Genomic DNA, 23,441 nt, shown 5'->3' with positions numbered 1-23,441 from the left:
TGATGCTTTCTGATTTTCAAGTTGCCCTCTGCAGAAGTCTTCTGGAAAGTCCATCAGAGAATGCCAACTTGTCATGAGTGAATCACGGACACAAATTCACGACCTATTCAGTGATACATCGATTGATGTAATTGTACATTCAATTATCTACTAGTGATGATGATGATGATGATCAAAAGCTGTTGAGTGCTCATAACTATTAATTATAGATATTGACAACATTGCACGAGAGAGAAAGAAGTTAAATAATTTAAATGCTGGACTGTTACCCAAACCTTACTACAAACCGTGACTGCAGGGATGAATTTCCATTTAAAAAAATACTCTAAGGTTTCCTTTGTAGAGCTTTGGAAGTAGATAATGTTTAAGTGTGAAACACTGATGTAACAAGCTCTACTGGGAGTCTTGCTCCTTCTTAGCACGAGTGTCCAGATTGTTTTTACTTCAAATAGGGGCCAACATTTAAGAAAAAAGCCCTGTTGAGCAATTTACAACATTGATTAAAAACTATACTTGAAGAATTATTTTAAAAGAATGACCCCCGAGTTGGGGTTATAAATGATACACTGCCTCGTTCAATGCTGCATATTGGTGTTGTACAAAAATTCAGGAAATTGCTTGTGAAAGATAGTCCCGTACTGCCAAGGATATAAGCCAGTTGCAGTGGAAGTGCAGCCAAATGTTTTAACTTCCAATTATAAATCTAAAAACCCTTCTGGTGCTCCACTGTAATACCTTTTCATTTCCTCTGCCCAAAAAGAAGCTGACTTTCCCGTCAGCTCATCTAAATAATTTGACATGACAGGGACTGATGACAAGATCATGGATTTTATATTTGATTACATGCAAACAAAACCTTACCTTCCCCCATTCAAAAGCGATGTGAACAAGCACATCCCAGACTGATCCTGCACTGCATAGAGCATAAACCTGGCTTCGAACACATAAATTTGAGCACCACATTGTGACTTTATTACTTTCCATTTGCACTGAAAACTGATAGACTCCATTGGCAGTGACTAGACATGTGCTAAAATGTGCTCTTGTTTTATATATACTTTTTATATGGATACTCCCAAAGGAGACATAACAATTCGGAGGGGTATCACAGTACAGGATGGTTCCATTATTTTTCACTTATCAAGAACAATCCAATAGCTTACAGAGTATGGGATGCACTAAATGTGCTTCTCCTATACTTAGTCAAACCTTTAACACCTATGGTATTGTAATTGTGCATTTCTGGAGAACGCATTGGTCTGGAATGTGCTTTATTTGATTTTGATACTTCACACTGAAACAGATTGTGAAGATAAGGTTCAATTCAAACAGTGAGGAGTTGTGAAATAAAACCAGAAAATGCTGGGTGGCATGGTGATACAGTAGTTAGCGCTGCTGCCTCACAGCGCAGGGACCTGAGTTCAATTCCGACCTTAGAGTTTGCACGTTCTCCCCGTGTCTGCGTGTGTTCCCTCTGAGTGCTCCGGTTTCCTCCCACAATCCAAAAACGTGTGGGTTAGGTTGATTGGCCATGTTAAATTCACCCTTAGTGCCAGGGGGATTAACTAGGTAAATGTGTGGGGTTACAGGGATTGGGCTTGGGTGGGATTGTTGTCAGCGCAGGCTTGATGGGCCAAGTGGCCTCTTTTTGTGCTGTAGGGATTCTACAATTCTATGATCTCAGCAATTCTGGCATCATTTGCAGAGACAGGCAAGATTCCCTGGTCTCACAGCTGTGCGTTTCTCGGCGGCGGGAGGCAATGCACCGTTCAGTGGTGACGGGATCTCCTGGTCCTGCCGCTGTAAATTGGATTTCCCACTGACTCCGCCAGGAAACCCAGCAGGACTGGAAGATCCCAACAGTGTGAATGGCTGGTAAATTCCAGCCAAAACTTCAGGTCCATATGACTCTGCTTCAGAGCTCTGAAGAAGGGCCACATGCATTGGAAACACTAACTCTGTTTCATTCTCCATAGATGCTGCTGGACCTGCTGAGTTTGTCCAGCATCTTCTGTTTTTATTTCAGATTTCCAGCAGTTGTAGTGTTTTGCTTTTCTATGAAGAGCTGTGAATTGGTTGCAATTTTAGGGACATGCATTGTGTATGATCTGAATAAAAATAAACCCATTAAAAGTGTCAGATTAAAATAACTTAGTTTTTAGCCTGCACGCTGTTTTCAGGAGATATCATTGTAATTAATTTTTGTTTGGATATTATGATGATAATTAGGAAATCTAGGTAGATGAAGAAGTGAGCATCAATTCTGTTACATTTGAAATTGAACACGACCAATATATAAAAACCACTCAACATCATTACACAGGGTTAATTAGATATGAATTGGTAGCAAGTTTAAATATGAATATAAAGGAGTATTCTTTGTTCATTATACTTTCCAATTAGCACTCAAAGCAAATATTTATTTCTTTTTACTTATGTGGGGATCATTAATCCTAACCTGAACTCCTGAATATATCACTATGTTTAAGCAGCAGATTCATGAGAGAGATGTTTTCTATTTAAATTAGAATAGAATAGAATACCATACAGTGCAGGAGGCCATTCATCCCCTCAAGTCTTCATCCACCACAATCCAATCCAGCCCCTTTCCCCATAGCTCCATGTATTTATCCTGCGAATCCTCCTGACACTAAGTGGCAATTTAGCATGGACAATAAACCTGACCAGTATGTCTTTCAAACGTGGGACGAAACTGAAGCACCGTAGGAAACTCACACAGACGCAAGAGAATGTGCAGCATCCACACAGCTAGTGACCCAAGTTGTGAATCAAATCCGGGTCCCTGTCACTGTGAGACAGCAGTACTAACTACTTTATTTACTTTCCGACACCTTCCATTACCCCTGCTATATGGCACCATGTTTCCTTTTTGACTGCAGATACTAGCCAGGATTTTTACTTAAGAAATATGGTCATTTCCACGTAGTTGTGTGTGTAAAATAAGTGAGAGGTGCTTTGCTGCAATTTTGTTCCTAAAATTAGTCATTATGCTTTCTATCCCGTGACCCCAATTTGCTTGCTGCAAGAATGATCCAATGAATTTAACTGCTGAGTGAAGGAGAATGTTGAACTCCAGTGATAGATCAAACAGGAGAAATCGGGACAGTGTTTATACCTCTCTCCATGTTTTGTCTTGTGGTTTCCAGAGGTTTGCAAATAATCATCCTTTTAAACCCAAATGCTGGAACCACATCAAATTTATATCTCAGATCATACTATGTGCTGTTGGCTGATACGTTTCTCACACAGACAGTAGTGCAGTAGTGAGTGATCTTTGAATACTCATGTATACATATGCTTGAACACTGGAATAATAAAATGAGGCAGCATCTCTCTTTCTCACTTAAAAAGGCTGGAATCTTACTGCCCTGCCCGCCATGAGAATTGGAGTGGGCGAGTGGTCTAACATGGAAAGGTCCATTGATCTCGGGAGGGATTTTACTGTTTCGGGACAAGCGAGGCCATAAAATCCCGTCTATTGCTCTATATGTCAATATGAACTGTTTCAATTTTGAACTTTATTATGCCTAAATTAAAGATTAACAATGAACTCTTAGAGTTAAAGTGAACCCCTTTGGGGTCTTTTATAGCTTGTTTTCTTTTCTCAAAAAATATTGACAGTGTCGCTTAGGTTAGGTGGTGGAATGTTGTGCCTAATCTGAGCTAAAACAACATGCTGCAGTCAGTATTTGGCCTGACAGTACTTTTCCTCTGATTCTGCAGCTTATTCCAACTGCTCTGTGTCCCTGTCTTCCACCAGTTTTTCAGCTTCCTGCTTTGCATGCATTTCATATTTACTCTTTTAAGCTTTCCAGAATCCCTCATGGTTTGTTATTGGTCTCCAATAAAACATTCTCCAACTGATAGTGATGAGCTGCATCTGCAATTCAATGGATTCTTTTTCAAATTCTTCCATTTGAAGCTAGTGGTGTTGGAATGTTCAGGATTTCCCTCTCTGATGCTCCTCTGCTAACTGTACGGCATGTGGTTTCTCTCCCACATACTCTTTTCCATCATTCATTTTCACCTTGGCGGCACAGTGGTTAAGCACTGCTGCCTCACAGCGCCAGGAACTCAGGTTCAATTCTGGCCTTGGGTCACTGTCTGTGTGGAGTTTGCACATTCTTCCTGTGTCAGAGTGGGTTATCTCCAGGTGATCCAGTTTCCTCCCACAGTTCAAGGATGTGCAGGTTAGGTTGATTGGTCATGCTAATTGGCTTCAGCGTCCCAAGATGTGCAGGTTAGGGGGATTAGCCGGGTAAATGAATGGAGTTACAAGGGTAGAGTTGGGGGGGGGGGGTGGTGGGAGGCAGGTAGGCCTGGGTAAAAATCATCTGTCGGAGAGTTGGTGCATACACAATGTGCCATACTTGCTCCTTCTGCACTGTAGGGGTTCTATGATTAAAACTATGCATTACGAACTTTAGGAGAGTATTTATGGAGTCCAGAAGGGCACAAAATGTGGTAAATGGGATGACCTAATTAAGTGGGATGTCAAATTTTGATTCCCTGAATTGGGGGAGGGTTGCGTGAGATACAAAGAAGTCGTCAGTGGTGTGTTGAGCCTCACACTGACCTGTGGCAGATTTGTACTTGTGTTACATTTACATGCCATCAGTACTCAGTGTGCAACAGCTCTCAATAAAGTCCTACCTTCAAGGTAAAGTCAATGGCACATGTGAATCTTATAGCGCCCATTCACAATCATTTAATGGTGGTGTGTACCAGCTGTATGCAGGGTCAACGGTTTTCCTTTGACTTCACGGCACAAAGAGAGCAGGAGAATGGACACTTGTGTAGCGTCTCTGGGACAAACATCAATTCAGGTAGAGTGTCTCAGCTGTTTCTTTTTTTTAAAACTCTTAAAGCTGCAGTGCTGCTTCTGAGTGCCAGCTGTTTTTATATTGCTTTTGAACTTGTTCAGCTGAAGTGACTCTTTGTCTCCTATTCAAGCACTTCTAGTTGCCTGTGGCATTTCTTCTTCTTCACTTAAAACTCTTCTCTCAGTGTTCTCTTTAAAAACTTGCAGCAACTCTTGTTTTCTTCAACCCAGTTCTGTTTTCCTTAAACTCAAAGTCAGAGCTCTTGCTTCTGAGGGTTATTTTCACTTGTTTCTTTCTATACATTTCTAAACTTCTGACTACACTAGCCAGTTCAGGTTTGCTCTCCATTTACCCCTCAGGATCTGACAATATCTCAACATCTCAAATGGGTTTATTCACCCAAAAAACAGGCATTTGGGTAAATATTTCTTTTCTTCAGATTTCGATTAAAACAGGATATTCATAGGTGTCGGGCCACAGGCAGTGTCATCAGTAATCCATTTTATCCTTGTTGCCAATGTAATGATGCACACTCACAGACTTCACCAGAAACACAAAGGATATTTCTTAACAAGGAAAAACTGTACAGAGGCTGGCAGTCTCTAGCTGCCCTGGAGTAGCCCATCGATTGCCCCAGCCGCTCCATGTCTGCTGATTGCCTTCTGCCCTGGGTGGTTACCAACTCTTATCCGAATTGATTCCCTCAATCTAAGTGACCCTCTTCTGCTGTGCTGTCTGTTAAGAGCTAATCACCACAAAGAGCCAGAATTCAACACTCCCATTTCCCCCTCCCATTCTGGTTAGTTCTGAGGTGGGGGGGGGGGGGGGGGGGGGAGGTGCGCAGGGGGAGCACGAAGTTGGACAGGTGTGATTTCCCTTTTTGTTCACGTCCACCCCGACTTGATGCCATTTCACGTTGCAGTGGACAGGTCTTCAGATGGAAAGTCTGCTCTTCACCTGATCAAGGCCCTTAAGTAGCCATTTACAGTCCTTTTGCTGCCCAGCCTCAATTTGCAGGCTGGCATACAGATGAGGGGAGGGAACAAAAAAAAAACAAAGGGGTGGGGGGGGGGTGCCTCAAACAAAACCCCCTTCTGACTGATGGTATCCTCTCCTCTTAGGCCAGCTGACCTACATACCACCACCAACCTGGTCTATCCCCTGAAACCCTGATTCCTCCAATCGCCCCTCCCCACTGCAGATATTCCTTCATCTTTTCACCCTGGGACCTTGGTCACTTATCTGTCCTCTGATTCCCTGGACTTAGTTCGAGACCGTTCCTTGCAGTGCCTCTTCTGGCCATTGCAGTGCTGTTCCTGGAGGAACAGGGAGAGCTGCCAGTTGATTGGTAACTATCCAAGGTGCCACTCTCTCCCGAGTGAGGGTAGAAATCCTGCCTTATGCCAATTGGTGCTTGTTAGAGAGTAAAATGGCACTGGAGCTGCTGGAGCCAGCAGGGATATATTCCCCCCGATGACGGTTGCCATGCCTCTGACATCCTGAAAATTCAGGCCAAGAAGTGGAGTGGACAAAAATCAAATCTTCATTTCTGTGACAAATGTTGCCCAACTTTAAATTATTCAGCACTTGAACTGCAGCATAAAGAAACATGGTGCCTGGTTTAGAGGGGGTCAGCTTGAACCTACCGTCAGCAGAAAAAAGGAAATTGACATGCAGGACTCAATGACATCAGCTGTGATCATTAAAATGAATGTTAAACAGGAATGCTTATTTCAGGCTCAATGTGAAGACTGGTCCCTTAACTGATTTGCGACCATAAGTCACATGAAGCACAAATAGGGCTTCAACCCCCCCCTGCAACGGGCCACCATCCCTTTTTCCTCTGTTTTGCTTCACAGAAATAGTCACAGACAGGATGTATTGCACAAGAAAATTGGTCACTTTATCACTATACTGCCTGAGGAACTGGAAAGCTGTTGATGACTTTGTACTTTCCAGAAAACAGTACCCAGGCAGCTTTCCTCAAGGAAGTGCTGTTACAGCTATTGAGAAAGGGTTATTAAGAGGAAAATATTCCCTTTGCTATTATATTACACATTATAGCTTATATATTCTGGAAACCATTGAGTAATCCTTCAGTCATTTTCAAGCTCTGTGGTCTAAAGTCAATACCACTCATTTGTATGCCCGCTCTGCTCTTTACCCTGTTGCCGTATCATATCTATCTTTTCAGTAGGTACTTGTGCCAGCATCGGCACATCTTGAAAGCTCACTCATGTGAGGGGCGGAGGGGGAGTATGGGAACAGAAGTATGCAAATTCAGCCCTTTGAGCCCACTCCGTCATTCAATCAGATCATGGCCGATCTCTCCCTGGTGTGGAAAATGTGGCACTTCAAAGCTGCATTTGGTTCCAGGGTGAGGCGCAGAAGTTTCCCTGGAGGTGCTGTGTTAAAAAGCAATTTCTCCCCCAATTTTTAGGAAGTTAGATCATGGAAAGGCTCAGCTGTAACACTTGAGGTCCCAAGGTCATGGATTCAAACCCCGCTTCAGAGACATGACAACATAGCCTTGGCTGATGTTCCAGCACATTACTGAGGGAGTGCTCAACTGTGATTTGGGTGAGATTTTAAATGAAAGCCCCAATACCTGCTGAAGTGGATGCAAATGATCCCATGCACCATCTGAAAAGCAGGGATGTTTAGAACAATGAGGGGCAACTTCTTGAGAACTTGGATCCTCAGAGAGCTTGCCAGAGTAGATGCTGAGAAGTTGTTTCTTTTGTGGGAGAGTCTAGGACCAGACGCATTCTTTCAGAGTAAGGGGTCACCCATTTAAGACGGAGATGAGATGCAATTTATTTTCAGAGGGTAGTGAATCTGTGGAATTCTTTACCACCGTGAGCTATAGAGGCTGAGTTATGTTCAAAGTGAGATAGACAGATTTCTAACCAGTAAAGGTGTCAAGGATTATGGGGAGAAGATGGAGTTAGGATTATATCAGATCAATCATGATTTCATTGAATGCTGGAGTAGACTTGATGGGCCGAATGGCCTGCTTCTGCTCCTACATCATATGGTCTTATAAATTCCCGAGGTGGCCTGGACAACAGTCATCCCTCATCCGACAACACAGAGATACTTCCATTGGTTATTATCTTTCATTACTGTTTGGAAAATTTTCTTCACTGTCTGCCACATGCTTTACATTAGATCGATGACAACATTTCAAAAATGCCTTTTTGGTTATTAGGGGTTTTGTGACATTCTGCAGATGTGAAAGGTGCTATGCTATGCAAAATAAAGTTATTTTGCTGTCCTTTTAATAATATTTCAACCAGGCAAACATAGTAAATAACACAATCTCTCTCTCTCACTTTCAAAATTGGCAATCTAGCATGCATTTGTAAAAATGATAATTAAGCAATATTCAGTGCACTCCTTGCATTTCCTTTTGAACAATTTTTATCGTATTCTATGGAAACCATAGGTTGAGTTTTGGAGGGGGTGCGGGGGTTGAGATGGGAAGATATTACTGTCTGCATCCCCTCTTCCCTCAAGTTCTAAATGTCAATTTCAAACGGACAGTGATTTTTCGAAAGGCCAGTGGCCAGCAGGCCTAGCCATACCAAAATTAATCAGCGGTCACTGCTGGAAGCAATGGATCCTGAACTAAAGGAAATGCCAGGTTTTTGGGGTGCGTGAGGATTGGGCAGGATTTGGAGGAGGGGCAGTGGGGCACAAAGGAAGCACCTTGTGCTTCACAGGCTCCCCCCACCTCTGAAGGATGCACCCTCCCCTGCTGGCCAACCTTTAAACCAGGTGCGTTGAAAGGACAGCTTGCCCACTCTCATCCAACTGCCCATGCCAACAGTATTTTAATGTGGGCACTGTAACATCTGGGTCAAACTGCTTCTTAAGCAGTTCAATTGCCTGTTTTTTTTAAATGGAAGATGGGCTGTTAATTTCAGTGCCTATTGTTTTATGGGGACCAGATTGGGGGTGGGCAGGAAGATGGTGGGCCAGCTACCTGTTATATTTTTAAGTTGCTCCCACCCCAAAACTATAGCCGGCAGAGCCTATAAGATCTAGCCCATGTCTGCAGGTTACAAGTGGAAATTCAAATAGTCCTGGTTGACACATCTGTGTAATAGAGTAATATCGATATAATCAACTTCCAGTTACTGCACTGCAATTCAAATTCTTCAATGGCTACAAGTTGACAGCTGTCAGTTTGAAAGGCTGAAAATGTGTTGTGCAGTCTGACGCCTGGGTCTGCATTTAGACTGACAGTTAAGTGCATTCTCTTGATGATAACAGCATTGTGTTTGATCCATATGATTTGAGCTGCAGCCAGTCACTGATCAGTCCTTGTTAATGGTACGTAGCTATAAGCATGTGTCGACTTTGACATTGGCACAAAGACAGGCTAATGCTAACCGCATTTCTTGACACATTGAACAGATAGAGCGAATGCATTTGTTTAATTTTGTGTTTTTGGATATCAACTATTCCTTCAAATGCTAATCTGAGGAGAGGAAGAGGTGGAGAAGAGCCAACGGCACATTGTTGGAAAATTAACCACTGTAAATGCTTGTTTTAACCAGAAACAACCTTTGGAGGAACATGAGATCTGGTAAGCGACAAGGGCACATGAATCAAAAACATGCTGTGACTGTAAAAGGCCAAAGATCAATTATCTTTTTTAAAATCATGCTACAAAGTGCTGGAGGACAGATAAAAGCTGAGCACTTGGCTGTGGTGGCGAACAAATCTAATAACACACAGAAGTTCTTAATTTAAATGAGCTGACATCTCAAAAGAACAGAAAACCTTCTTCTAACACTTGTATAATCAGACACACATGGAAATTAATAGACATCATTTGTCTAACTCCCTCGCACACTTGGTGTGTCTGTATGCAGTCACCCAGTGAAACTATTTTTCCAGAATTGCTACACACTTAAGAGGGAGAACTGTAATCCACATGATGGCAGTGGAAATGGGGTGGGGAGCCTTTAAACTGGAGTGTGCAGCTTCACTGGCCCATTTTCTCAGCTTATCATTTTAACTGCAGCACAGTTTCAGAACTTTATGAAAATTGGGTTGCCTTAGAGCCAACAGAGTCCCAGCTGAATTTCACCTCAGGCTGCTTCAGTTTTCTTGCCAGCAGCTGTAAAGAAGATGAAGATTCTCCAAGGTACCTGGCAAATCATTCCTTTATGGGGCCAGAAGCAACTGCTGGCCAGCTGCCAATTCCTACCTATTTAAAGCCAAACATGCAGTTGATACTGAGAGGTAAGATACCATGCACTTCAATCTTAGATCTGAGAGCGTGCCCACCGTAAACCACTGGGGGATAAATTCCAACATTACTATATTTACCAAGGTATTCCCATCTCTAGTGCATTCGGTTTTCTTTTTAACTCTGTGGCTAGCAAAACCAGCACAGACAGCGGCACCATCTTAGGCTGCTGGAGGACAACAGGACAGTGAATAGGAACACTCATTTCTAATCATCAATGTATGTCATTGACTGAGACATGTTGGAGAACTGCCCTTGTGTTAAGGATGTGCTGTCCCTTCCAATCCCTGGAAGGCCTAACTCTAGTGGCAAAATGGGACCTTCATCACTGTGCTGATTTGTTGGCTACACTAAAACTGCTCCGGCGTGGTCTGGAATTTTGTTCAATTGATGAAACCGACGCAGATTGGGGAAGTAGATCGAGAAAAGATCACTGTTCCATTAGTAACTATACTCAAACAATCATGCAATACACCTCAGATCATGCAGTTGTTGTAAACTTACGCGTGGCCCCTGGTCCCCTTGATCACCCTGCAGGACACAATGTGTTTCATTAGCATCAACGCAGAAACAATGAGGGATTGAGAATTTTGTTCCACAGAGGTAGGTGTTTCTTGGGTTGACACAAAGGAAAATTATATTGTCTGTAAAAATAATTATTTTCACAAACCTTGTCTCCTTTTGGACCAGGTGGACCCTGCAATGAAACAATTTAATGTCATTATTGTTATTTCCTCAGATTATACTCCTGAAATTCAAAACCAGTTCATTTAATTATTTTTTTTGAAACAACATTATTCTCATATTGAATTAAAATAAATGATGCCTCTTTTCTCCCACTCATCTCATGCCACGCTCTATATCTCAACCCAGAGTGAGATGGCGAGCGTTCAGCTAATATCACTCTGCAATAGGACATGCTTAAGGAGTGGTTCGCTGAATGATTTCCCATCTTTTCATAGTGAAGTGCCTGGCTTTACCTTGCTGATGTGGAAAAACTGAAAATTAACTGCATGTGCAATAGTGACCACCAGCCCACACCTGATACTCTGTGTGCTGGAGTATTAATACCCTGCACCATAGATGTTAGGGGGCTGAATGTAATCCAGGTAACATGGGGGTTTCATCTACAGGCTGGAGAGCTAGTAACAGCCGTACCTCACTCCCTGGGAAGGCCAGTCAGGATCTTAACTGGGCAGTGGCCACCAACACCTCTATTTTCTAAGGAAATTCGGCATGTCCACTATAGCTCTCACCAACTTTTACAGATGAACGATAGAAAGCATCCTTTCTGATATATCATAGCTTGATATTGCTCATGTTATGACCAAGACCACAACAAACTACAAAAGGTCATGAATGTAGCCCAGTCCATCATGCCAACCAACCTCCCATCCATTGATTCCGTCTATACTTCCCGCTGCCTCAGAAAAGCAGCCAGCATAATCAAAAACTCCATGCACTCCGGACATTCTCTCTTCCATCTTCTCCCATCAGGAAAAAGATACCAAAGTCTGAGATCACGTTCCAACCAACTCAAAACAGCTTCTTCCCAATTGCCATCAGATTCTTGATTGGACCTTATATTAAGCTGGTCTTTCTCTGCACCCTAGCTTTGACTGTAACACTACATTCTGCACCCTCTCCTTTTCTTCTCCCCTGTGTACTCTATGAATGATATGCTTTGCCTACATAGCGCACAAGAAACAATACTTTTCACTGTTTCCCAATACATGTGACAATAATAAATCAAATCAAAATCAAATCAGTGGCAGAGTTTGCCTGAAATTAAGGACACTGGGGTATAAATTTTGCCCCTTGAGATTTGTCAGCCAGACAGCAAGGACAAGGATGGTATTCAGTGGTTCTCCTCACTTCCCAAGACTGGCTTCCTCGGTCAAGCACCAACTACCTGATAATGAGGGACCCACCCTCCTTAATCTTATGGTGTGTCCCCTGCCCCCTGATGGTTAAATATCAGTGATATCAGAATGAGGCCCTTCAGCGGGCATCAACTGGCAGTAAGTCAGGTGCGCTCCCCCTGAGCCTTCCCATTCCAGATCCAATCAGAGCAAAGATGGGAAAGTGCCACCAGAGTCCTCGCCTGGCACCTTCCTGCCTGATTAAATGTTCTTCTGCCTCTAAATTCACCTCGGGGAAGGACATTAAATTCCATTAACAAATCATTTGTTTTTTTACAACAATCCAGTAGCTTTCATGGAAGTTATTTTTAATTGAAATTAAATATTACAATTTACCATGATGCAATATGAATAATTAGGTTGCGACACCCTCAACTCGTGGCTCGCAAAGTGTTAGCATGGCGAAAGTTCCTAGGCTATATACTCATTTTATAAGATCGCTTTCATGGGAGAAGCACAGTAAGAAGATTCACAAAACCAGTAATGTCCAACAGGTGTATTTGGAATCACGAGCTTTTGAAGAAATGTTCCTTCATCAGGTGATTCCAAATAAACCTGTTGGACTTTAACCTGGCGTTGTGAGCCCACCCCAGTTCAACGCCAGCATTACCACATCATGGGAGAAGGATTGAGCGCTTGTTATTGTTTGCAGACTATAAAAGATATTCTTTATACACAAGTTTGGGATTCCAAAATTAACTGTAAGCAATAGAAATCTCCCACAAGTCATTAATTTACACAATACACATGTTATGTTTAACACACAACTATAAATGACGGGTTTTATTCTCATTCAGGACCCATTTTGGACATTCTTCAGTTGAGGAAACCATGAATTCTGTTTGAAGCTGCTCACTCTGGTGATGGTGCTTGGGGGAGGGGGTGTGTGCAGTCCAACTGCTGGGGAGACCAGAGGTGGGGCAGTCCTCCACCCCACATAAATAAAACCACTTTGAGGTCTGATATTAGTGCGTCCGCTGCCATTTCTGCTTTGGGTGTGTAGGCTTGGACAGGGCATCGCTCGTCACCCCTGTCACCACTCATCCATTTTGAGAACACCAGATTCTAGGGCACTCAGTATTAGGGGAAAGAGGGCCAAAGAGTGAAAATTCTGGCCCTGTCACCTCCGAGGTTTGGGTAGGATGGTGATTCTGCTCAGATTAGCCGACTGAGCTGGGAGGTACTGTCCAAGGGTCCTGTATAGGCAGCTCAAAAAGTACTGGCAAGTTCATTTAATAATTGCACTGTTCACTCCCGCCTTCCCACCACTTTGTAACAGACTTTGGGCGACAAACCTATATGCCTGTTGCTCTCAGGAGTGTCTACCAGCCCTGTTATTTCCTCTTCCTGCTTCATTTCCCTCTCGTTCCAGCAGCAAGCTCTGAGAATGAAAAGCTTTGTTCCAAGAGTATGGCCTGGTCGTGGCAATAATCTAGGGCAGGAAAGTTATAAGTGCATTTTCCCTTATCAGGGCAGCATTTAATCTACATGTGTGGCTCTCTAATTAGCGTCAACATGAACGGCCTAATGAAGAGGCAGAGTAGAAATGCTAACCAGTCGTATCTCTTTCAAATGCCAACTGACCAACTGTACATTTGCTGCGTTTACTCTTTTATTTCTACATAACCATGACTACACCACTTGACACACTAAACAGGAGGTGAACTAAGACACGAGGTTTTAGGATCAAATGGATTCACCTGCAGCTGAAGATACTTGTGTGGTCCTGAAGACTAGTGTCCAATAAATCTGCATCGAATAAAATTATCAACCCCCTCCCACCTCCCATTCAGTGAATGTTATTTTTAATTAGGACATAATTGTTCATTTTCTGACATGCAATCAGTCACAGCTCTAGAAGTACTCCAATGACACAAAGTATTGACAGCAGGAGACAACTCATCCGTAAATAATTTGTTCTAAAGTGTGATTAATTAGCTGCTTGAAACGCAAAACTTTTATTTCAAACCTAGAATCCAATTTGTTTTGCACAAGATGACTGTTAATTTCAGAATGCTGAGAATGTATAGTCTACATGGTCTTAGCTTAAAACTGTTTAAATTCTGTCCTAAAAAGCTACAAAAAATATGGGCACATGTTGGTATAAAAATAATGGTTTGTTAACAATATATTTATTAAGATGCAAACAAGTAAGCAGGTTCAGATGACTCAGAGATGCATTGAGAATGATGAATCTTTAGAACTTGTGGTTAGTTTATTGCTCTCTGCTATTTGCATGTTATTTTTAAGATTGTGCTGGTTTTTCATGTTAATTGCCCATTAAACTCATTGCCAAAAATTAGGATGGGTAATTAAGCACACAGATATCTTTTCTACAACATGATAATTATTAATGTAATGGCAGTCAATCTCTTTGGCCCAGAAAGCGGGCAATTTAAATTGTTCAATTCCCTTCTTACACATAGTAAATTGTTGCTGGATATTTTGAAGGGGTAATTTATCATTTTTTTATAAAAGTGTCTTAATTTCCTTTCTGTCTCTTGCTTAACCCTTCTCTCACCTAATCCAATTTTTTTTTAATTCTCTTTGGGCCATATTTTATACCTGACTAGTCACTTATTCTCTTTCCTCATCATTCCCCTGTTTCTTTCTCAATACTTAATTTTCACTGGTTAAGAATGCACGTTTTTGGCTCTGCTGTTCACCAGGGTCTTCAAATTATTTGTTGCCCTTGCTAAACTGTTATCTACTCACACTTTCTGCATGAGACTAGTGGGGCAGCATGGTGGCAGTGGTTAGCACTGCTGCCTCACAGCATCAGGGACCCAAGTTCGACTCCCAGCTTGGATCACTGTATGTGTGGAATTTGCATGTTCTCCCTGCATCTGCGTGGGTGCCTGCATGGATGTCTATGTATGATCTTCCTATCTCTTTGCAAGTTCCAACTGAGCACAGTCCCCAAATTTGCATGCATAAACTGCCTAACATCTAGTTTGAGTGGAAGTATGCAGCATCCACAGAAAGGCTAGTCTGAAATTTTATCCCGGTGAAAAAGTGAGTACTTAAGGTTCCCACCAAATATTCAAGTTGCCCAGTTTGCAGTGGAGAAACAGAGGACCAACAATGAGAATCTCTCCCTCTAACATTATACTGACTAATGCTTCTGATCTTAAATCCTTTTCCTAATCAGATATTGAATATTGCTGCAAAGAGAGACGTGTTGCCAAATCTTTTCATCTTGCACTCATCAGGGTAAATGCAAGAATGCCAAATTTCAAATGAGCACAACAATTTATACTACAGGAAAAATAGGGTGCTGATTGGTTGGCAATTCAATTCTGATTGGCCAAGGCATTGCCATGATATTCAGGTAACTAATCCAGGTATTCACAGTAAGTAGCCTCACAACGCCAGGTTAAAGTCCAACAGGTTTATTTGGTAGCACGAGCTTTAGAAGCACTGCCTCTTCATCGGGTAAGTGTGATATTCAACAGGGTGTGGGCTTTTACAGCATTGATGGCTTCAGCTAGAGCCGCTTCCAAATATCTCTTGCCCTTGAATAAAAATCCTATTCTTAAGTCTTTATATAGCCATTTAATAACCTGTAGCATTGTTCGTGCAACCCCTCCACCCCCACACCAACGTAGAAAATAACTTGCAGTGTTGGAAATCATATTTATCTGGAACTTCATGACAAAAAAAATCCAGCAATATCTCAGAGTTGCTTTGAGTGTGAAAAGTAATATGAGAAGTCAATGTGAGTGCTCTAAATCTTAAATCTAACAGTGTGACCAGCACGTTACAATGCAGCAGACCCAAGAGCTTTAATTTACTTTTTGTTTGGTTGGGTTCTGCACATTTTTAATAACAGATTTTATGGCCACTGCTTTTTAGCTCTAGATAAGGAATGTGTGTCCAAGGGGTTTGGCTCGTTGGTGCAATGGTTGCTGGAATGAAGGGGAGACAGATTCATATGGTGTGCATTACTTCACACTTAACTCAGGGCCATCCGTCAATATAGCAAGAAACCGGGAAAGCTGGAATAGGGGTATTTGCAACTCCAAGAGATCATAAAACTTCAGGAAAGATGGAAGTCCTTTCAGGGCTTCTTTTCAAATGAAAACTTAAGAATTTGCACCTTCTGCCAGAGGTTTTTGATTTATCGCTCCATCAGCAAGAAATCTCCTATTGTGAAGAAAGTTATTTTTATATTGCTTGTTATTGTGAAGGAGCCAAATATGTAAAAGGCTAACAATAAAGCCCAAGAGTGACACCATGGTGTTGAAAAGAAGGTGGAGGCAGTATGTAAATAGTTAAAATTGCCCAGTGATAGACTCCTCTAAAGATCATATTTTCTATATCCCCATTCACAGTGCCTGCCTCCAGCAACTTGAAACTTAAAAAGAAAATTGGACCCAACGGTTTGTTGGTCAATTATGCTAATTTTACATCACTGAGCCGAGACTTGCATCCACCAAAGTTTAGTTGGAATGACAGCAGTGGAGGGAGGGGGAGGGGGCAGCGGATCAAAGGCTTCAGTGAAAAGAGAGCAAGAGGACTTTGGTAGGAAGTGGGGTAGGTGAAAGTGCAGGTGATAGTGGGGTGGTGGGGAGAGTTTGGAGGCCTTCAGGTGAGAGTAAGCAGGCAGACCCCTGATGGGATGGGTAAGTGATCACAATAGTGGGTTGGAGTGTGGGTGGATATGATTAGAGGTCTCTTGGAGACAATTGGAGTGGTGAGAAGCCGAGCCACTCCCAGCATGTACCTGGACCAGGTGAATAGGCATTCTGAACTAGATCTGCCAAGTTCTTGCCTAGGTGTAATTCCAGTTTCCCTGGAGCTTGGGAAATACATCCAATCAGAATAAGAATTGAAAACAAAGATCCCATTATCAAATTTAAAGTATTAACACATCTACTTGAAGTGGGGTTGACTGTCTGCCCAACGTCCGACCTCAGTTAAAGCCAGAGGTGGGCTGGTTGAAAATTTGAATCTCACAGCGGCCCAATAACTGGCTGATTTGAAGGTTAAAATTATTCTCATTGATTGGCTTTTCTCATTCCTGGAACCTTAAGTACGGTCATGCAATGTTTAATGCTCTCACCGCAACAGGCAACTCGGTTATACTATTTTTTCTTCTTGGGTAATTGAGCATTAACACACGTTCATCCTCTCAAATTAAGAATGCAAAAACACCCATTCTCACTGTGCTCAGCAATAGGAGCAGTTTCTTGGTACTCAAACTGGTGACAGTTCTGAACTAATGTCAAGTGACAGTGGATTCTCTCTAAAAGCAGTGACCATTGTGATTATAGCAAAGACAACTCTTGACACCAATACTAATCTATCACAATTGCCTCCAGATACAGATATAGGGTTTCTGGACCTCTGCAGATCAGCAACTAACTTTTCAACAGTAACCCATATTTTCCTTTCCAGTGAGGGAACACTTGATAGTTGTGTACATCTACAACCACTTTCACAATGCAAAAGGGGCACAGCTGTGGCAATGGAGAAAGAGAAGAGGACTGAGACTAATGAGTAACTCCTATAGAGAGCCGGCACGGACCCAATGAGCCAATACCACCTCCTTCTATGCTGCATGATTCTCTGAAGGGTTCACATAAGAAGGGACCAACTGGAGGAAAATACAATGAATCCAAGTGCCTAACTCCCAGTGACAAAATCATCATTGACACAGACTCCTGTACATCCCTTCCAATTGCCTGGGAAGGTCTTTGAGTAGTGAAATTTAGAAGGAGAATGTGGGGAATCTCATTGAAACTTACAGAATACTGAAAGGCCTGAATAGAGTGGACGTGAAGCTGTTGCTTCCATTATTGGAGAGACTACAATCTGAGGGCACAGTCTCAGAGTAAAGGGACGATCCTTTAGAATTGAGATGAGGAGGAATTTCTTCAGCCAGAGGATGGTGAATCTGTGGAATTCATTGCCACAGAAAGCTGTGGAGGCCAGGTCATTGAGTATGTTTAAGACAGAGATAGATAGGGTCTTGATTGGTAAGGGGATCAAAGGTTAGAGGGAGAAGGCGAGACAAACATATCAGCCATGATCAATTGCTGGAGCAGACTCAATGGGCCAAATGACCTAATTTGGCTTATACCTTGTGGTCTTATGATTTACGGTCAATGGTCAATGTAAGGAGTCTGAGGAGGAGGGAGCAAGGACAAAATGTGGGAAGAATGTTCCAACTACATCAAAAACAAGGAAAAAAGTTAAAAGGAAGGCAAACGCAGGAGATGTTATTAATAGAAGTGTTAGAATTCAAAAAGAAGGTACAAAAACTAGCATAAGGGCACTTTATCTGAATGCTCGCAGCATTTGAAACAAGGTAAGTGAGTTGACGACACATATCATTGCAAACGATTATGATTTGAAGACCATTACAGAGACATGGTTGCAGGATGGTCACGACTAGGAGTTAAATATCGGGAAATATCAGACTGTTCAGAGGGACCTGACTGGAAGGTAAGGGAGGTGGTGTAGCTCTGATATTTAAGAATGACATTAGGGCGATAGTGAGAGATGATATAGGTTCCATGGGAAAAAAAGTTGACTCCATTTTGGTGGAAATTAGAAATGGTAAGGAGAAAAAGTCACTAATAGGTATAGTGTATAGGCCACCAAATAATAACATCATGGTGGAACGAGAAATAAACAAAGAAATAACTGATGCATGTAAAAATGGTTCAGCAATTATCATGGGGAATTTTATTCTACATATCAATTGGTCAAGGCAGGTTGGTCAAGAAGCCTTGAGGAGGAGTTCATAGAATGTATCTGCGATAGCTTCCTTGAACAGTATGTAATGTAACCTACAAGGGAACAAGCTATCCTAGATCCGGTCCTGTGTAATGAGACAGGAATAATTAATGATCTTGCAGTTAGGGATCCTCTTGGAAGAAACAATCACAGCATGGTTGAAGCGTGAGAAGGTAAAATCCAATGCCAGTGTCTTGTGCTTAAACAAAGGAGACTACAAAGGGATGAGAGGCGCCTTGGCTAAGGTAGACTGGAAGCAAAAACACTATGGTAGGACAATTGAGGAACAGTGGAGGACTTTCAAAGCAAACTTTCACAGTGCTCAGGAAAGTGATGAAGAAGGACTGTAGGAAAAGAAATAATCAGCCATGGTTGTCTGAGAAAATAAAGGAGGGTATTAAATTGAAAGAAAATGCACACATAGTAGCAAAGGTTAGTGAGAATGTAGGGGATTGGGAAATCAGATCAGTCAACAGAAAGCTATAAAGAAAAGTAAAATGGATTATGAGAGTAAACTAACTCAGAATATAAAAACAGATAGCAAAAGTTTCAACAAATATAAAAAAGGTAAAGGAGTGGCTAAAGTAAACATTGGTCCTTTAGAGGATGAGAAGGGGGATGTAATAACTGGAAATGAGATAATGGCTGAGGCATTGAACAGGTATTTTGCGTCCGTCTTCACAGTGGAAGACACAAATAACCATGCCAAAAATTGATGACAGGAAGGCTATGGCAGGTGAGGACCTAGAAGCTATCATTATCATGGAAGAGGTAGTGTTGGGCAAATTAATGGGGGCTAAATGTAGACAAGTCCTGATGGAATGAATCCCAGCATACTAAAAGAGATGGAGGGAGAAATAGCAAATGCACGAGTGGTAATTTACCAAAATTCACTGGACTCTGGGGTGGTTCCTGCAGATTGGAAAACAGCAAATGTGATGCCATTGTTTAAAAAAGGAGGTAGACAAAAGGCAAGTAACAATAGGCCAGTTAGCTTAATTTCTGTATTGAGAAAATGCTTGAATTTATCATCAAGGAAGAAATAGCAAGACATCCGGATATAAATTATCTCATTGATAAGACACAGCATGGATTCATGAAGGGCAGGTCATGTTTGACTAATTTGGTGGAATTCTTGGAGAACATTACATATGCAGAGGACAATGGGGAACCTGTAGATGTGGTGTATCTGGATTTCCAGAAGGCATTTGACAACGTGCCACATCAAAAATTGCTACATAAGATGAAGGTGCACGGTGTTACGGGTAATGTATTAGCATGGATAGAGGATTGGTTAACTAACAGAAAGCAAAGAGTGGGGGTAAATAGGTGTTTTTCTGCTTGACGATCGAGTGGTATGCCATCAGTGTTGGGACTGCAGTTGTTTATGATTGACATAGATGATTTGGAATTGGGGACTAAGTGTAATGTGTCAAAAAATTCGCAAGTGACACTAAGATGAGTGGCAGAGTAAAGTGCGCAGAGACGCTGAAAGTCTGAAAAGGGATATAGATAGTCTAAGTCAATGGGCGAGGGTCTGGCAGATGGAGTACAATGTTGGTAAAGGTGATGTCATCCATTTTGGTAGGAATAACAGCAAAATAGACTATTATTTAAATGGTAAAAAATTGCAGCATGCTGTTGTGCAGAGGGACCTGGATGTCCTTGTACAAGAATCTCAAGAAATTGGTTTGCAGGTGCAGCAGGTAATTAAGAAAGCAAATGGAATTTTGTCCTTCATTGCTCGAGGGATGGAGTTTAAAAACAGTGAGGTTACTTTGCAGCTGTATAAGTGCTGATGAGGCCACACCTGGAGTACTGTGTACAGGTTTTGTCTCCTTACTTGAGAAAGGATATACTGGCACTGGAGGGGGTGCAGAGGAGATTCACTAGGTTGATTCCAGAGTTGAGAGGATTGTCTTATGAGGAGAGACTGAGTAGACTGGGGCTATACTCATTGGAATTTAGAAGAATGAAGGGAGATCTTACAGAAACATACAAGATTATGAAGGGAAAAGGTACAATAGAAGCAGGGAAGTTGTTTCCACTGGCAGACGAAACTAAAACTAGGGGGCAAAGCTTCAAAATAAGGGGAAGCAGATTTAGGTCTGAGTTCAGGAGTAACTTCTTCACACAAAGGGTTGAAAGTCTGTGGAATTCCCTGCCCAGTGAAGCAGTTGAGGCTACCTCATTGAATGTTTTTAAGGCAGGGATAGATAAATTTTTGAACAGTAAAGGAATTAAGGGTTATGGTGAGTGGGTGGGTAGGTGGGGCTGGGTCCACGAAAAGATCAGCCATGATCTTATTGAATGGCAGAGCAGGCTCAAGGGACCAGATGGCCTACTCCTGCTTTAATTCTTATGTTCTTATGTACTGTATTGCAATTGGTTGATTGATTCTTCAGTTCTTTATGGACAGTCATTATTTTGCCCAGTAAATTTGAACTCCACATTACATAGCTTCACCACCATCTTCAGCCAGGTATTATGTGCATCAATAATCAGTATAGCCTCTTCAGTGCAGAATCACCAGTGTGGGTCCATCATATTTTAGTGCACTCTGTAGGGAAAATATTGCAGTTGCAGCTACAAACTACAGACTGGCTGTGCAGTCAATACATATCAAATATTCATGAGGATGATGTTTGTGATTTTCCAATATGTACTGACTGAACAGGGGGATCTCATAAATGTCACTTCACCCAATTGCCACTTCACTCAGACTTGCCACCTAAACTAGCAACCATCTCACCCACCTACCATCATACCCATTACCCATTCACTCATTCATCCACAGGGTGCCATAAAATTCTCATGTGGCACTGATTTTATCTTAATGGCAACACTTCCTCATGAACAGTTTTATCCTAATATGAGTTTTCATGGCATGTGTTACAAGTACAAACCCACCACAGGTTGTCATGAATGACATGCCCAAACACAAGTCACTGACTTAATCTCTGCATCGCAACCTGCTACTGGGAAATTCAGATTGAGCATGCTGCTTAAGTCAGTCATCTTGCATACAACCTTTCCTGTTCTTGTGGGCTCCATAAAATCTGTCCCCCCCAGCTAATATTACAGGTACATCATATGTTTGGACAGGTATCCACACATCAGTGCAAATATTCCATGAAGAATACTAGATGCACATACAACCGTCATTGCACATATCTCAATGTATGTACAGTATATACTGTGCCAGTTCAAGCACAGCACATTGCAGAATAGATGATTGCATGCAAGTACATTATGTACATTTTGATATTCCAGCAAATGTACCTCAGGCTCATGTATAAGTACAGATGTCCCAATGCAATCATTTCGCTTGCCAATGCAGAACAATTTGACTTCATCCTCTCCAAAGCAGATTTAATTTGCTCCCACTGCACAGTTAAAAACTCTCTGCTAGTCCAGCATTATGCTCTGAAGGCACATCTGTAGCACTAGATATTGGTTACAGCAGCATGCTTGAAACTGAACCTCAGGATTAAGGCATGCCACGTCAATTAGAATATTTTAAAAAATAATTTGTAGAAGCTCAAAAGGAAGGATTTCCCTACACATAGCAAACAGAGGAAATTATCAAAGATCCTCCCTTCTGCTCACACACATTTACACTAACTTTAGGCCATTTGGCCCAACTACCCTGTATTTGCTTGCATAGAGAATAAAAGCTCAAATTACATTAACCTGCCCTGTTGCCATATTCTTTCCCACCAATGTACTTCAATGCTGAGTTAGTTATTGCTTCAACTACTAACCCTCAAATTGAATATCGCAGCTTCCCAACTCTCTGCAGTAAAAACATTTCTCCTACCATCTATCCTTAATTGCTTATATTTAATCATTCCGTTAACAGCTTCTCATTTTTTGACACCCCGACACTCCACTTTTATCTAACTTGTCCCAGCAAGGGAATCACTAGAAAGGTAGTCTCAGCTGACAAAAGTTGGAGACATTGCCTAAAAATCAGAACCAGGCTTTCCAGGAGTGACATTAGGAAACATTTCTACACCTAAGAATTGATAAATATTTGGAACTGTCTTCCACAAATAGTAGTCGACGCTGGGTCAATTGTTCATTTGAAAATGGAAAGTGATGGATTCTTGTTAGCAGAAGTATTAAGAGATGTGCGGCAAAGGCAAGCACGTGTCTTAATACGTTAGGTCCCAAATCAGCCATCATCATCGCATTGAATGGCAAAACGGACTCAAGGGGCTAACGGGACTACTTAAATTCCTATGTTCTAAGGGAAAGGTGAAAAATTTGCCTAGAATGTCTGCGAGTGATGATGAAGGTTGGAAATGTTTTGGAGGTGGAAGTAGGCTGGAATGGCGATGATCGTTACATTTGAAGTCCAGCTCCAGGTCAGAACACCAAGGTCGTGCAATTAAAAAAAAACTACTTCAAGAAAATTAGGAAATGATTAATATGTTCCGTCCTTAAGTAAAACATCTATTGATTTGCCACCTGCCCATTTGAAACACAGAATGATTAAAAGCCCAAACAAAATGGAAGAGTTAAATCACGGCATTGCTCACGGTTGGGAAATATGTAGACTTGGAAGAAAGTTTTAGGCTCTTACTAGGTGATTTATGTCAACAGTAAAATATATGCCTTTGGGACTTTTTAAGCAGCAAAGTAAAAGAAACACTGCAGGAGACA

General features: G+C 41.8%; 1 protein-coding gene across 1 annotated transcript in view; it reads right to left on the bottom strand.

The window, feature by feature from the left end:
• Positions 1-10,798, bottom strand: part of col25a1 (collagen type XXV alpha 1 chain) — a 168,458-nt gene extending 157,660 nt beyond the window's left edge. Inside the window, exons 1-2 of the mRNA XM_080190193.1 lie at positions 10,778-10,798; positions 10,612-10,638 (exon numbers count right to left, since the gene is read on the bottom strand). The gene's annotated coding sequence lies outside the window, so the exon portion shown is untranslated. The remainder of the gene's footprint in view (positions 1-10,611; positions 10,639-10,777) is intronic.
• Between the last annotated feature and the right edge of the window lie 12,643 nt (positions 10,799-23,441).

This window comes from Carcharhinus amblyrhynchos, chromosome 1, assembly GCF_965287045.1.
Source record: "Carcharhinus amblyrhynchos chromosome 1, sCarAmb.v2.hapA, whole genome shotgun sequence".
NCBI classification, from domain to species: domain Eukaryota; kingdom Metazoa; phylum Chordata; class Chondrichthyes; order Carcharhiniformes; family Carcharhinidae; genus Carcharhinus; species Carcharhinus amblyrhynchos.
The sequence above is the reverse complement of the archived record's forward strand: the minus strand, read 5'-3'. Positions and strand labels throughout refer to the sequence as shown.